The following is an 11,409-nucleotide window of genomic DNA, read 5'->3' as shown; positions in this document are numbered from 1 at the left end:
ACACATGAGCTTTTCCTATATCACTCCATGGTATCTTCTCTAAGGCTATTACATCCGTCACTCTCCCTGTATCTCACCCCTCTGTACACATTGCCTCCTCATTACTCTACTCTCCTCTTATATACACACATGAGCTTTTTCCTATATCACCCCATGGTATCTTCTCTAAGGCTATTACATCCGTCACTCTCCCTGTATGTCACCCCTCTGTACACATTGCCTCCTCATTACTCTACTCCCCTCTTATATACACACATGAGCTTTTTCCTATATCACCCATGGTATCTTCTCTAAGGCTATTACATCCGTCACTCTCCCTGTATATCACCCCTCTGTACACATTGCCTCCTCATTACTCTACTTCCCTCTTATATACACACATGAGCTTTTTCCTATATCACCCATGGTATCTTCTCTAAGGCTATTACATCCGTCACTCTCCCTGTATGTCACCCCTCTGTACACATTGCCTCCTCATTACTCTACTCTCCTCTTATATACACACATGAGCTTTTTCCTATATCACCCCATGGTATCTTCTCTAAGGCTATTACATCCGTCACTCTCCCTGTATGTCACCCCTCTGTACACATTGCCTCCTCATTACCCTACTCCCCTCATATACACACATGAGCTTTTTCCTATATCACCCATTGTATCTTCTCTAAGGCTATTACATCTGTCACTCTCCCTGTATGTCACCCCTCTGTACACATTGCCTCCTCATTACTCTACTCCCCTCTTATATACACACATGAGCTTTTTCCTATATCACTCCATGGTATCTTCTCTAAGGCTATTACATCCGTCACTCTCCCTGTATATCACCCCTCTGTACACATTGCCTCCTCATTACCCTACTCCCCTCTTATATACACACATGAGCTTTTTCCTATATCACCCATGGTATCTTCTCTAAGGCTATTACATCCATCACTCTCCCTGTATCTCACCCCTCTGTACACATTGCCTCCTCATTACTATACTCCCCTCTTATATACACACATGAGCTTTTTCCTATATCACCCATGGTATCTTCTCTAAGGCTATTACATCCGTCACTCTCCCTGTATATCACCCCTCTGTACACATTGCCTCCTCATTACTCTACTCCCCTCTTATATACACACATGAGCTTTTTCCTATATCACTCCATGGTATCTTCTCTAAGGCTATTACATCCGTCACTCTCCCTGTATATCACCCCTCTGTACACATTGCCTCCTCATTACTCTACTCTCCTCTTATATACACACATGAGCTATATACACTGACAAACATCCTTGACCTGTCACCATAAAAATCTTTCATACACGTCTTACAACTATAATTATCTCTCCTGCTTCTATTAGCTGGTGACATATCTTCAAATCCAGGCCCCACTCATAACATAATATAAATTCAGCTAACCACAAACATCATGTTTCTCCCATCACCCTCCCAGTCTCTATAATGTGCCTTATGGAATGCTGCTCTGTCTGCAACATATTTACATCCATCCATGGCTTTTACCTCAAATAACCTCAACCTTCTGGCGATAACAGAAACATGGCTCACACAATCAGACACTCCCTCCCCTGCAGCAATGTCACCTACACGTCACACACACCTCCAGGGCTGGTAATAGTAAAGGAAATGGGGTTGGAATATTACTGTCCCAATCTATCACATCCACAGTTCTCCCACAGGTACCTTATTTTTATTTATTACCAGTTATTTATATAGCGCACACATATTCCGCAGCGCTTTACAGAGAATATTTGGCCATTCATATCAGTCCCTGCCCCAGTGGAGCTTACACTCTATGGGCCTAATTCAGACCCGCTCGCGAGCGTTGAGCGCTCGCAAGCGGGTTGATGTTGCCCTAGTGCGCATGCACGACGGAGGCGGCTCCGTCGTGCGCATGCGCGAGACCCGAATAACGACGGTGAAACCGTCGTTATGGGTCTCGCACCAAAGGGGGTGTGCTGTCGATGGTGAGTGACAGCACGCCCCCTTTGGTGGGTGTGCCGGGGTTGTGGCTGGCCAGACGGAGGCGTTCCCATGGGAGTGCTTTTGGCTCTGATAGAACCAAAAGCACTCCAGGGCTTGCGGCACATGAGACCCTACCGCAAGGGTCTCGTTGCAAGCCCAATGGTCACGATGGTCTTGACCATCGCGACCATCATTTTGGCCGCTCGCTATAGCTGTGGGTGGTCACCGATATGCGAGCGGCCAAGAGGCCGCTTAATTTCAGAGGGACGGCCCTGATTCAGAGCGAGCGCTCTGTTAGAGCGTCCGGCTCTGAATCAGGGCCAACATTCGCTGTCACATGCACACGCACATATACACTAGGGTTAATTTTTGTTGGGAGCCAATGAACCTACCAGTATATTTTTGGTGTGGGAGGAAGCCGGAGTACTCGGAGGAAACCCACGCAAGCACAGGGAGAATATACAAACTCCACACAGGTAGGGCTGTGATGGGAAACGAACCCATGACCTCAGTGCTGTGAGGCAGTAATGCTAACCCTTACACCGTCTGTGCTGCTACCTTCACTCACATTACATCATTTGTACATTCTGTCAGGACTGTCACCCCTTTCTCTCTGCGTGTTGCTGTCTGTCGCCCACCCCAACAATCTCTGAAACATATTTCTGCCTGGTTCCCTCACTTCCTATCCTCAGACATCTCCACCATCATCATGGGTGATATCAGTATCACTACTGACAGTCCCCAATCACCTCATGCCTCCAATCTACTCTCTGTAACCTCTCTCAGCATCTCCCAATCAGAGGCGTAACTAGGGCCTTCAGAGCCCAGGGCAAGTTTAAGATTGGCACTACCACCCTGTAGTAAAATACATTAAAAAAAATGAAAGTGGTCACATACCGGAAAGGACGTGCCAATATCACACGCCAGCCATTTCTGTCACTCTGAGAACATTCCATTCCATATACACCTTACCTATATGGTGGTTTCTCACAACCTGGAACCTCTAAAGAAATCTATCCTCCCTGAGACGATGGCGTCTTCTGTCAGTTATCACACGTTCGGATGATGCCTGTTTGTGTAGGAATATTAAGTTCATCATACAACAGTGGTTCAACCAGACTCATTCCCCCTGTGTAACTTCCCCTGAGGCTCTCAGCCACACAATCTCCCCCCACCTTCTCTCAGCACACAGACACACACACTGACACATATACACACTGACTCATACACACACTCACATATATACACACTGAGAGCCTACATAAACACATGCAGCCAGCCCCCCCTCCCTCCCTGGCACCACACATGAATATACTAACACCTGCGGTCAGCAGAGGTTCCCCCCATGCAGCAGCTTGGTCCTCTCCGCCCCCCTCTATACACACTTGCGGTGAGCGGTAGCCTCCCACCCCCTTACCACTGCAGCTTAGCTCCCCAATATATACCTGCAGTGACTTAAGCGTAGAGAGCCCCAGGGAAGGAAGAATCACTCTTCACCGGCGCAGGGGGCAACTCTCAGGTCAGGATAGAGAATGGGAAGAAGACTGTCTGGGCCAAGTAGCAAGCTTCCGCTGCAGCGCCCTCTACAGGCAACCCAGCAGGCACACTTGTCTTCTCATTAAAGTCAGGATGTAATGGTGGGGGCAGGTGGTGCGGGTACAATGCCCTGGCCGGTGGCACCCCCTCTCCTGGGCCTGCCCTGGTACCCAGTGCATGTGCCCTGCTTGATTTCCCCCCCCTTCAGTTACACCAATGCTCCCAATGGTCTCCTCTACTCATCAGGAGGGTCACTGCCTTGTTCTGCTAACACCAAGGAAGAACTAGATGAGGATGTCTGTCATTGGTGCACATGTATAATATATAACTTGTTAGCTGTAACATGGATAGATTATATACAGTCAGTGAGATAATAAAAGATAGACAATTAGAAATGTGACTATAGAATGAATCGTGTAATAAGGAAATTCTGAGCTGTACGTCCCTACCATTAATTGCTCATATTTATGTGTATATATACGTGTCTTTCTCACTTGTTGTATATAGTTATATATTGTGATAAAAAATTATTTATTCCAAATCCCTCAATATTGATCAGCGTTTTATTCTCTGTACTCTTATGTCTATTTATTTCACATTCATTGGTGATCCCAACACAGATGTTTCATAGAGAATCTTTATTTTTTTAATTGAGTCATTTTTATTGCACTTTTTTTTTAAAGTACAACAACATAATAAAATAAAGTGTACATGGCAGACAGGAAACATTAAATGTGGCATATGTAATTCCACATGGCAATGCTGACTGAGACTCCGGCTGTACAGTCACTTTCCTCCCAGGTGATCTGTAATCCAGCAGAGAAGATACAATGTATCACACGGGGGTAATCCATCAGGCAGCAAAGGTAACAGGGCCATAGGAGACACAGAGCGTTCTAGCTGACTGAGACTCCGGCTGTACAGTCACTTTCCTCCCTCCCGGGTGACCTGTAATCCAGCAGAGAAGATACAATGTATTACACGGGGGTAACCCATCAGGCAGCAAAGGTAACAGGGCCATAGGAGACACAGAGCGTTCTAGCTGACTGAGACTCCGGCTGTACAGTCACTTTCCTCCCTCCCGGGTGACCTGTAATCCAGCAGAGAAGATACAATGTATTACACGGGGGTAACCAATCAGGCAGCAAAGGTAACAGGGCCATAGGAGACACAGAGCGTTCTAGCTGACTGAGACTCCGGCTGTACAGTCACTTTCCTCCCTCCCGGGTGACCTGTAATCCAGCAGAGAAGATACAATGTATCACATGGGGGTAATCCATCAGGCAGCATAGGTAACGGCCATAGGAGACACAGAGCATCCTAGCTGACTGATACTCCGGCTGTACAGTCACTTCCCTCCCTCCCGGGTGATCTGTAATCCAGCAGAGAAAATAAAATGTATCACATGGGGGTAATCCATCAGGCAGCTAACCAGATACAGGGATGAATAGAAGCAGGAGGATTTATCTCACTAGCAGGCTGATGGGTATCGGGCTTCCCCACACCCTCCCCTAATGTGGGCAAGTCACAGCACAGTGTGTAAGTCTGCCTGCAGCTCCACAAGCTCATCCAGCACACGGTATGTAGTCACTCACCGCCTACAATGCCACAAGCTCATCCAGCACACGGTATGTACAGTCACTCACCGCCTGTAATGCCACAAGCTCATCCAGCACATGGTATGTACACTCACCGCCTGCAATGCCACAAGCTCATCCAGCACACGGTATGTAGAGTCACTCACAAGCCAGATCTTGTGCACAGATAGTAGCTGGTGGGTTGGGTGAGGGAGGGGTAAGAAGTTATATGTACTAAATAGTCACTTGGGTTAGAGGCTTGAGCAGAGATGAGAGATTGGGAATATGTTTGCCTGACAGTGTCTGAGCATTAGGATAAGAGTGATAGATAATCTTACATGTGAGGAAGTCACTTGGAGTACGAGATTTACGCCAAGATGGCGGCGCGCTAGTGTACAGCGGCGTTAGACACGAACACTTGTGGACACATAATTACCAGCAGCGTACTTTCCATTGTGCTGCTGGTTGGTGCATTTTGCTGGAGTCGGGATGTGATTGTGTCTGTCAAAAGACACCACCGACTTCAGTACTATGGAAATGTTTTACTTGTTTGTTATAATATAATAATATAGTGGAGTGTTAATAATTCACATTTCATTGACACTTCAGTGTTGTTGTTTTGTTAATGACATTAAAGTGTATTGTATTATACTGATGATCTACTTTACGTCTGAGTTTTTGTAGGTGTGTTGTGCATTTAGATTGCTACAGTGGCATCTAAGTCTACATGGAGTCAGATCAGTAGCTGGATCCACCTCACTGAGAGCTATTTATATAGTCTGGTACAGGTGATACTGCAGTCTCAGGAGAAGTGAATGTAGACATTGGTGAGAATAGATGTCACAGAGAAGTGGATAGTTGTCACTGAGAGCTATGTCTAGAGTCTGGTACAGGTGATACCGCAGTCTCAGGAGAAGTGAATGTAGACATTGGTGAGAATAGATGTCACAGAGAAGTGGATAGATGTCACTGAGAGCTATTTATATAGTCTGGTACAAGTGACACCGCAGTCTCAGGAGAAGTGAATGTAGATATTGGTGAGAATAGATGTCACAGAGAAGTGGATAGATGTCACTGAGAGCTATGACTAGAGTCTGGTACAGGTGATACCGCAGTCTCAGGGAAGTGAATGTAGACATTGGTGAGAATAGCTGTCACAGAGAAGTGGATAGTTGTCACTGAGAGCTATACCTAGAGCCTGGTACAGGTGATACCGCAGTCTCAGGGGAAGTGAATGTAGACATTGGTGGGAATAGCTATCACAGAGAAGTGGATAGTTGTCACTGAGAGCTATTTATATAGTCTGGTACAAGTGACACCGCAGTCTCAGGGGAAGTGAATGTAGACATTGGTGAGAATAGATGTCACAGAGAAGTGGATAGTTGTCACAGAGCTATATCTAGAGTCTGGTACAGGTGATACCGCAGTCTCAGGGGAAGTGAATGTAGACATTGGTGAGAATAGATGTCACAGAGAAGTGGATAGTTGTCACTGAGAGCTATTTATATAGTCTGGTACAAGTGACACCGCAGTCTCAGGGGAAGTGAATGTAGACATTGGTGGGAATAGCTGTCACAGAGAAGTGGATAGATGTCACAGCTATATCTAGAGTCTGGTACAGGTGATACCGCAGTCTCAGGAGAAGTGAATGTAGACATTGGTGCGAATAGCTGTCACAGAGAAGTGGATAGTTGTCACAGAGCTATATCTAGAGTCTGGTACAGGTGATACCGCAGTCTCAGGAGAAGTGAATGTAGACATTGGTGGGAATAGCTGTCACAGAGAAGTGGATAGTTGTCACAGAGCTATATCTAGAGTCTGGTACAGGTGATACCGCAGTCTCAGGGGAAGTGAATGTAGACATTGGTGGGAATAGCTGTCACAGAGAAGTGGATAGTTGTCACAGAGCTATATCTAGAGTCTGGTACAGGTGATACCGCAGTCTCAGGGGAAGTGAAAGTAGACATTGGTGAGAATAGATGTCACAGAGAAGTGGATAGTTGTCACTGAGAGCTATGACTAAAGCCTGGTACAGGTGATACCGCAGTCTCAGGAGAAGTGAATGTAGACATTGGTGAGAATAGATGTCACAGAGAAGTGGATAGTTGTCACTGAGAGCTATATCTAGAGTCTGGTACAGGTGATACCGCAGTCTCAGGAGAAGTGAATGTAGACATTGGTGAGAATAGATGTCACAGAGAAGTGGATAGTTGTCACTGAGAGCTATATCTAGAGTCTGGTACAGGTGATACCGCAGTCTCAGGAGAAGTGAATGTAGACATTGGTGAGAATAAATGTCACAGAGAAGTGGATAGTTGTCACCAGGAGGGGTGAGGACCATATACAATAAGGGCACAGTCACATAACTGTGACTCAGACATGGACACTTGTGCTGATACACCATTTAGGAGGTGTATGTAGTGCGGGTGATGGTACATGTGATGATGACTGTGACTCCTTACACCAGGAGAGGGGTGAGGACGATGTACAATAAGGGCACAGTCACATAACTGTGACTCAGACATGGACACATGTGCTGATACACCATTTAGGAGGTGTATATAGTGCGGGTGATGATACATGTGATGATGACAGTGACACCTTACACCAGGAGAGGTGAGAGGGGTGAGGACCGTGTACAATAAGGGCACAGTCACATAACTGTGACTCAGAAATGGACACTTGTGCTGATACACCATTTAGGTGTATGTAGTGCGGGTGCTGATACATGTGATGATGACTGTGACTGATTACACCAGGAGAGGTGAGAGGGGTGAGGACCATGTACAAGAAGGGCACAGTCACATAACTGTGACTCAGACATGGACACTTGTGCTCATACACCATTTAGGAGGTGTATGTAGTGCAGGTGCTGATACATGTGATGACTGTGACTCCTTACACCAGGGGAGGTGAGAGGGGTGAGGACCGTGTACAATAAGGGCACAGTCACATAACTGTGACTCAGAAATGGACACTTGTGCTGATACACCATTTAGGAGGTGTATGTAGTGCAGGTGCTGTTATATGTGATGATGACTGTGACTCCTTACACCAGGAGAGGTGAGAGGGGTGAGGACCAGGTACAATAAGGGCACAGTCACATAACTGTGACTCAGAAATGGACACTTGTGCTGATACACCATTTAGGAGGTGTATGTAGTGCAGGTGCTGATATATGTGATGATGACTGTGACTCCTTACACCAGGAGAGGTGAGAGGGGTGAGGACCATGTACAATAAGGGCACAGTCACATAACTGTGACTCAGACATGGACACTTGTGCTGCTACACTATTTAGGAGGTGTATGTAGTGTGGGTGCTGATACATGTCATGATGACTGTGACTCCTTACACCAGGAGAGGTGAGAGGGGTGAGGACCATGTACAATAAGGGCACAATCACATAACTATGACTCAGACATGGACACTTGGGCTGATACACCATTTAGGAGGTGTATGTAGTGCGGGTGCTGATACATGTGATGATGACTGTGACTCCTTACACCAGGAGAGGTGAGAGGGGTGAGGACCATGTACAATAAGGGCACAGTAACATAACTATGACTCAGACATGGATACTTGTGCTGATACACCATTTAGGAGGTGTATGTAATGTAGGTGATGATACATGTGATGATGACTGTGACTCCTTACACCAGGAGAGGTGAGAGGGGTGAGGACTGTGCACAATAAGGGCACAGTCACATAACTGTGACTCAGACATGGACACTTGTGCTGATACACCATTTAGGAGGTGGATGTAGTGCAGGTGCTGATATATGTGATGATGACTGTGACTCCTTACACCAGGAGAGGTGAGAGGGGTGAGGACCATGTACAATAAGGGCACAGTCACATAACAGTGACTCAGACATGGACACTTGTGCAGATACACCATTTAGGAGGTGTATGTAGTGCAGGTGCTGATATATGTGATGATGACTGTGACTCCTTACACCAGGAGAGGTGAGAGGGGTGAGGACCATGTACAATAAGGGCACAGTCACATAACTGTGACTCAGACATGGACACTTGTGCTGATACACCATTTAGGTGTATGCAGTGTGGGTGATGATACATGTGATGAGGACTATGACAACTTACACCAGGAGAGGTGAGAGGGGTGAGGACCATGTACAATAAGGGCACAGTAACATAACTATGACTCAGACATGGACACTTGTGCTGATACACCATTTAGGAGGTGTATGTAATGTAGGTGATGATACAAGTGATGATGACTGTGACTCCTTACACCAGGAGAGGTGAGAGGGGTGAGGACTGTGCACAATAAGGGCACAGTCACATAACTGTGACTCAGACATGGACACTTGTGCTGATACACCATTTAGGAGGTGGATGTAGTGCGGGTGCTGATACATGTGATGGTGACTCCTTACACCAGGAGAGGTGAGAGGGGTGAGGACCATGTACAATAAGGGCACAGTCACATAATTGTGACTCAGACATGGACACTTGTGCTGATGCACCATTTAGGAGGTGTATGTAGTGCGGGTGCTGATACATGTGATGATGACTGTGACACCTTACACCAGGAGAGGTGAGAGGGGTGAGGACCATGTACAATAAGGGCACAGTCACATAACTGTGACTCAGACATGGATACTTCTGCTCATACACCATTTAGGAGGTGTATGTAGTGCAGGTGCTGATACATGTGATGACTGTGACTCCTTACACCAGGGGAGGTGAGAGGGGTGAGGACCATGTACAATAAGGGCACAGTCACATAACTGTGACTCAGAAATGGACACTTGTGCTGATACACCATTTAGGAGGTGTATGTAGTGCAGGTGCTGATATATGTGATGATGACTGTGACTCCTTACACCAGGAGAGGTGAGAGGGGTGAGGACCATGTACAATAAGGGCACAGTCACATAACAGTGACTCAGACATGGACACTTGTGCAGATACACCATTTAGGAGGTGTATGTAGTGCAGGTGCTGATATATGTGATGATGACTGTGACTCCTTACACCAGGAGAGGTGAGAGGGGTGAGGACCATGTACAATAAGGGTACAGTCACATAACTGTGACTCAGACATGGACACTTGTGCTGCTACACTATTTAGGAGGTGTATGTAGTGCAGGTGCTGATAAATGTGATGTTGGCTGTGACTGATTACACCAGGAGAGGTGAGAGGGGTGAAGACCATGTACAATAAGGGCACAGTCACATAACAGTGACTCAGACATGGACACTTGTGCAGATACACCATTTAGGAGGTGTATGTAGTGCAGGTACTGATACATGTGATGATGACTGTGACTCCTTACACCAGGAGAGGTGAGAGGGGTGAGGACCATGTACAATAAGGGCACAGTCACATAACTGTGATTCAGACATGGACACTTGTGCTGCTACACTATTTAGGAGGTGTATGTAGTGCAGGTGCTGATAAATGTGATGTTGGCTGTGACTGATTACACCAGGAGAGGTGAGAGGGGTGAAGACCATGTACAATAAGGGCACAGTCACATAACTGTGACTCAGACATGGACACTTGTGCTGATACACCATTTAGGAGGTGTATGTAGTGCAGGTGATGATACATGTGATGATGACTGTGACTCCTTACACCAGGAGAGGTGAGAGGGGTGAGGACTGTGTAGAATAAGGGCACAGTCACATAACTGTGACTCAGACATGGACACTTGTGCTGATACACCATTTAGGTGTATGCAGTGTGGGTGATGATACATGTGATGAGGACTATGACAACTTACACCAGGAGAGGTGAGAGGGGTGAGGACCATGTACAATAAGGGCACAGTAACATAACTATGACTCAGACATGGACACTTGTGCTGATACACCATTTAGGAGGTGTATGTAATGTAGGTGATGATACATGTGATGATGACTGTGACTCCTTACACCAGGAGAGGTGAGAGGGGTGAGGACTGTGCACAATAAGGGCACAGTCACATAACTGTGACTCAGACATGGACACTTGTGCTGATACACCATTTAGGAGGTGGATGTAGTGCGGGTGCTGATACATGTGATGGTGACTCCTTACACCAGGAGAGGTGAGAGGGGTGAGGACCATGTACAATAAGGGCACAGTCACATAATTGTGACTCAGACATGGACACTTGTGCTGATGCACCATTTAGGAGGTGTATGTAGTTCGGGTGCTGATACATGTGATGATGACTGTGACACCTTACACCAGGAGAGGTGAGAGGGGTGAGGACCATGTACAATAAGGGCACAGTCACATAACTGTGACTCAGACATGGACACTTGTGCTGATACACCATTTAGGAGGTTTATATAGTGCAGGTGC

Source organism: Taudactylus pleione, unplaced genomic scaffold, assembly GCF_031769625.1.
Source record: "Taudactylus pleione unplaced genomic scaffold, aTauple2 ptg000805l, whole genome shotgun sequence".
NCBI lineage: Eukaryota > Metazoa > Chordata > Amphibia > Anura > Myobatrachidae > Taudactylus > Taudactylus pleione.
The sequence above is the reverse complement of the archived record's forward strand: the minus strand, read 5'-3'. Positions refer to the sequence as shown.